Genomic DNA, 6,000 nt, shown 5'->3' on the forward strand with positions numbered 1-6,000 from the left:
TTTGTCACAAAAAACATTCATGAAGTTTGGTTCTTTTATGACTTTATTATGGGTTAACAGAAAAAGTGATGAAATCTGCTGGGTCAAAAATATACATACGTGGATCTGAAAAAGCGAATCATTGACTTGAACAAGTCAGGAAAGTCACTTGGAGCCATTTCGAAGCAGCTGCAGGTCCCAAGAGCAACAGTGCAAACAATTGTAAGTATAAAGTGCATGGCACTGTTTTGTCACTGCCGCGATCGGGAAGAAAACGCAAGCTATCACCTGCTGCTGAGAGAAAATTGGTCAGGAGGGTGAAGATTCAACCGAGAATCACCAAAAAGCAGATCTGCCAAGAATTAGAAGCTGCTGGAACACAGGTGTCAATGTCCACAGTCAAGCGTGTTTTGCATCTCCATGGACTGAGAGGCTGCCGTGCAAGAAGGAAGCCCTTGCTCCAAAAGCGGCACCTTAAGGCTCGACTGAAGTTTGCTGCTGATCACATGGACAAAGCTAAGACCTTCTGGAGGAAAGTTCTGTGGTCAGACGAAACAAAAATCGAGCTGTTTGGCCACAATGCCCAGCAATATGTTTGGAGGAGAAAAGGTGAGGCCTTTAACCACAAGTACACCATGCCTACCGTCGAGCACGGTGGTGGTAGTATTATGCTGTGGGGCTGTTTTGCTGCCAATGGAACTGGTGCTTTACAGAGAGTAAATGGGATAATGAAGAAGGAGGATTACCTTCAAATTCTTCAAGATAACCTAACGTCATCAGCCTGAAGATTGGGTCTTGGGCGCAGTTGGGTGTTCCAACAGGACAATGACCCCAAACACACATCAAAAGTGGCAATGGAATGGCTAAATCAGGCTAGAATTAAGGTTTTCCAATGGCCTTCCCAAAGTCCTGACTTAAACCCCATTGAGAACTTGTGGACAATGCTGAAGAAACAAGTCCATGTCAGAAAGCCATCAAATTTAACTGAACTCAGACCCGGCTGCAGAAAGAAATTACAGGGGGGGCATTACATTTTTTGGGGGGGGCACACTTCTTCAATGTAAATTTAGCCGTAACAGTGGCGTTTTTACCCGTTATATTTTCTGATGATAGTGTCAGTGAAACTGCAGGAGGTGGCAGCGGTATCCCTTCATGTTGACTTTCGGCCGCGTCTTTGTCATGGCTTGAGTTGGTCTTTAGTTTCTTGAAAAAAAAAACACAGATGTCCATTCCAATTTGAATTAGCAACGGAGGAGCCGCTCAATCGCCATTTCTGTAACCGGAGCAATCCCTATCCAATCTCAGTACACAATGGCCGGTGTTGTGCCGACAAACAGCCGCCCCGCGTGAAATGTCCCCCCTGACGGGAACGCTTATTTATAACGCTTTATTGAGGTGAAAACATCAAATGTTTTCATGGACTCGTTACAGTAATGGATTTACGACTGTAAAATCACTTTTAAATAAATAAATTAGACAAAATACAAGTACTTTATTTCACTAACAAATCGTGGACTGGGCCACATAATCATCTTTGAACAGAAATGTATTAGTCTACAGGTTTTCACGACCATATCTCAATGACAATCACACAGTTATGACATTTAGTTCAAGCAGAGTAAAATAATACATATATTCACGGTATAAGAAAATCGTTTCCATGTCCATCGATTGGTAAGAAAAAGCTGTACGAGTGACGTGTGGGCGCTCAACAATAAAATAAATAAATCAAATAGACGCTCAATAAAGCGTTATAAATAAGCGTTCCCGTCTTGCATTTCACGCGGGGCGGCTATTTTTCGGCACAACACCTGCTACTCAGCCCGCCCCCCCTTATCTGTGATTGGCTAGAAATTGCCTACATTCGCTGCTCTGATTGTGACGACAGATCAAGATAGGATGACTACAGCAGTGTTTTTCCAACCTTTTCTGAGTCACGGGACGTTTTTACGTTGGAAAAAATCTCGCGGCACACCACACCAAAATGTTCCAAAATTATTTTCTGTATAGTATATTTAATTATAAAATAATTTCTCAGTATTTATACTTACTCAGTGTGAAACGTTTAGCAATTAGGCTTGAAAAACTATCAGACAGGGGACTTGAGCAATGCATTTAAGCACATCAGGGCTGGTCGTCTCGCTGACAATGGCTTTGCAGACAGGTAGTATTAACGTCTCTGCCACAGTTTGGGACTTTTGGGATTTAGCAACAAAGTAACTGGCTTTCAGGGCGTTGTTATTTACCTTTGTAGTTTTCCTCAAAAAAGTTGCCCATTTCTCTGTGTTTTCACGAAGGCGTACAAAATAATCCATCGACTTGTTCTGAAGCGACGGGGGTACATTTGGAGATGAGTTTAAAGTGCTTGTGACACGAAAAAGCATGTTTATTTCATAATACACGCGGTATTTTATGCTCCTGAATGATATGGACCGCTTGGATGTGTGTGGAAGCGATCGCTATATTTATTTAGTTTTTTGAATCCCGCGCCAGGAAAATGAGTGACTTCCGGCTTCGGTCTCGCATTGAGGAGGAGGGCGCTGTGACGTGTACGGTAGAAGACGTCCTCTTCACGCTACAGTGTACTGTTGTGTATGAGGACGAAGGATTCAGCTGATTTTGCGGATTAATACTTTTATTTTTTGCATCACGCCAGCCAAACGGCTGCAGAAAAATCATTCTGTATGCGGGAGAGGCGTATGCGCCTTTTTGGAGTTTCAAAAGGTTCCCATTCACCGTGGATATTTACTGTGGGACCATTGGACTTACAAGGAAGTGAGTAAACATCTTGTTTTGTATTATGTCAAATACGAATACAGTGATTACAAAGTAAACACTATAAAATTCCTTTAAATAAAGGACTACTTAACGTTTGATCATTGATAGGCATGTAAAAAGCTATCCTCACGGTCATTAGCAGTTAGCTGTTAGCACGTTAGCTACACAACAATTCCAGCCACCCTCCTCCAGGGAACGAACTGTAAATTGCTCTCCGCCGGGCGGTTTGCCGATCCGCAAAGAAACTCGACAACCGGGTCGTCATGTCAAATAATCCAGGCTAGTTATGTGTGATTTTCCACTTCGAAGACTTTGAAACATCCCTCGGTTCGGGTTAGCATGTCGGCTAGCTGTCACTCCTTCTGGTCTGTTTACATTCTCCGAAGCCGGGGAAGGGAAATGACATATGTCCGATTTAGGTGTCATAAAATATCGTTCGGCAGGTGTGACAGTAAAGGTAAAGTCGACTGTTTTGACCATTATGGAGTAATTTTGCCATGTCGTCTTGAATAAATGGATTTTTATTATTTTATATTCCATTTAGCATAAGTTATTTGTCATGACCATGCCATTTATTTAGCAATTGGGGAAAGTACTTTGGTAAAAAGAATATCCTGTAAAAAATATTGAAGTAAAGAGACAGAAACAATGACATTTTGCCGCTCTCTTCGTCGCGTTTTCCTCATTGTGAATAGTTCCCCCTCGACGGGCTGACTGGTCCTTCTCAAGCCATTTATATAGCTATTGGGGAAAATACTTGGATAAAAAGAATATCCTGTAAAAATATTGTGAGTAGAGAGACTGAAACAATGACATTTTGCAGCTCTCTTCGTCTCGTTTTCCTCGTTCTGAACAATTCCCCCTCAATGGGCTGAATAGTAAAACCGATGAGCCTAGTCTACCGCTGACGTCATCCACCTGTTGGGGACGCTAAAGCCCTATAATTGTAGGCGTGGCTAACCGGCAGATTAAAAGACTAATTTCTCGTCATCTGCGCTTTGCTAAATTGTTGTATATGGTCGAATCGTCTCAAAATATGATTCTAATTCACATAATAATGCCATTTAAGACTTTTTTTCTGGTGTCGTATGCTCTTTAAGCTTGTATGGCACCATGGCGCTAGATAGCCGCTCGTGTCGCGTTCAAGAACTGCTCGGATTTCTAGGTATCTCCCACCTAGCTGTCCTCGATAATGTGTTGGAATAAAACAAAGAGGGAGGATTAAAGGTCGTCACATATGGATAAAATGGAAAGGACACTTTTGTATATATCGACACTTGACGAGTCAAATAATGAACAGTAGAAGTGCTAAGGTCCACATTGTTACGGAGAGCAAGGTGGCTGACGGCTAGAAATCCGAGCAGTTCTTGAACGCAACACGACTCATCTGCACACAACCGAGAACTTTTTCCACATTCCTTCCTTCCTACTGCAACTTTGCCCGACGATGTTAAAAAAAAGCGACATTGGATAATTTCTCGCGGCGGCGGCACAATCGATTGAAAAACACTGGAATATAGGGTTCATTCTCCCCGTGTGTGTGTGTTTTTGTGGAAGATTAAAAAAAAATAATAATAAATTACACAGTACAGTTTAATCGAGCTAGGGCGGGCACAGCCGTCCCCCAGGGCGGGCACGGCCCCCTAATGCCCGCCCATGCCGCCGGGTCTGACTGAACTGCACCAATTCTGTCAAGAGGAGTGGTCAAAGATTCAACCAGAAGCTTGCCGGAAGCTTGTGGATGGCTACCAAAAGCGCCTAATTGAAGTGAAAATGGCCAAGGGACATGTTACCAAATATTAGCGCTGCTGTATGTATACTTTTGACCCAGCAGATTTGATCACTTTTTTCTGTTCACCCATAATAAAGTCATAAAATAACCAAACTTCATGAATGTCTTTTGTGACAAAGAAGTATATGTTCCAATCACTCCATCAGAGAAAAATCAGAGTTGTAGAAATAACTGGAAACTCAAGAGAGCCATGACATTATGTTCTTCACAAGTGTATGTAAACTTTTGACCACAACTGTATATGTATGTATATATACGTATATATATATATATACGTGTATGGCGGAAAACAGACAATACTGAAAAAGCAGTTTCTGCACTTGCACCCCTCTTTAAAACAAAGTGCTGTACATTAAGCCAAAAGAACTGTTGTCTTTGATAGAACAATATGCCTATATGCTGCCATAGCAGATTCATGGCGCATGAAGCCCCCAAACTATTTTTAATTGGTCCCTTTTACCCTGGAAACCCCCGTTTGCAGATGTCGCGCAACCACTTTTGTTTCAACCCAGTCATAAAATGAAGCTAAGTAATTATATTTATGAATCAAAATGTCATTTTTAGCTTAGAATCATTAATTGATGCCTGATATTTCATTCAAAAAAAAAAAAACGACTTAAAAAAATTATTCACTCACATATTTTAAACTTTTAAACAAATTACGTCAAAATGGTGTCTGTAAATAAGTCACGGATATCTACCTCATAACTATGGCTTAATTTCATTTGTTTTGTTACTGTTGATTTTTCACCGACATGTTAGATGATAAATAACCGACCCGAACAAATAAAAATTGAAGAAAAAAAAAAAAGTTTAAAAGGGTAAATATAAGAAAAAGATCATCTCGACCACTCATTGATGTCTGCGTTTTTCGAATCGCAACCCTTGTTATATTACCATGTTTCACGCATAAAATCACCCAAAAATCCGGCTGTGGCTATTCACATCTGTGTCTTGACAATCGATGATACATGCTCCATGGAGTTTTTGGATCAAAACATGGTAAGTACGCGATAATATCTCGTTATAATCAGGACGTCTTTAATATGCTCTCGCGTGCTCTCACCTCCAGTTAGGGTTTTGCTGTTTAATTTTTCTTTTAAAATACCCTCCTGTTCAAAATTTTTATTCCCCCAGAAAATTGAGATTTTAAGCTTTCCAATGATATATTACACATGCATACAGGATGATTTTGAAATTTGGCCAAATTGGGAATCTCAGAGCGGAACTTCAAGTCACCTGAGTGTTTTCCGCCATATATATATATATATATATGTATATGTGTGTGTGTGTGTGTGTATGTATGTGTGTGTATGTATATGTGTGTGTGTATATGTATATATATGTGAGTATATGTGTATGTATGTATGTATGTATGTATGTATGTATGTATGTATATATATATATATATATATATATATATATATATATATGTATATATATATGTATGT

This window comes from Corythoichthys intestinalis, chromosome 1 (genome assembly GCF_030265065.1).
Source record: "Corythoichthys intestinalis isolate RoL2023-P3 chromosome 1, ASM3026506v1, whole genome shotgun sequence".
NCBI lineage: Eukaryota > Metazoa > Chordata > Actinopteri > Syngnathiformes > Syngnathidae > Corythoichthys > Corythoichthys intestinalis.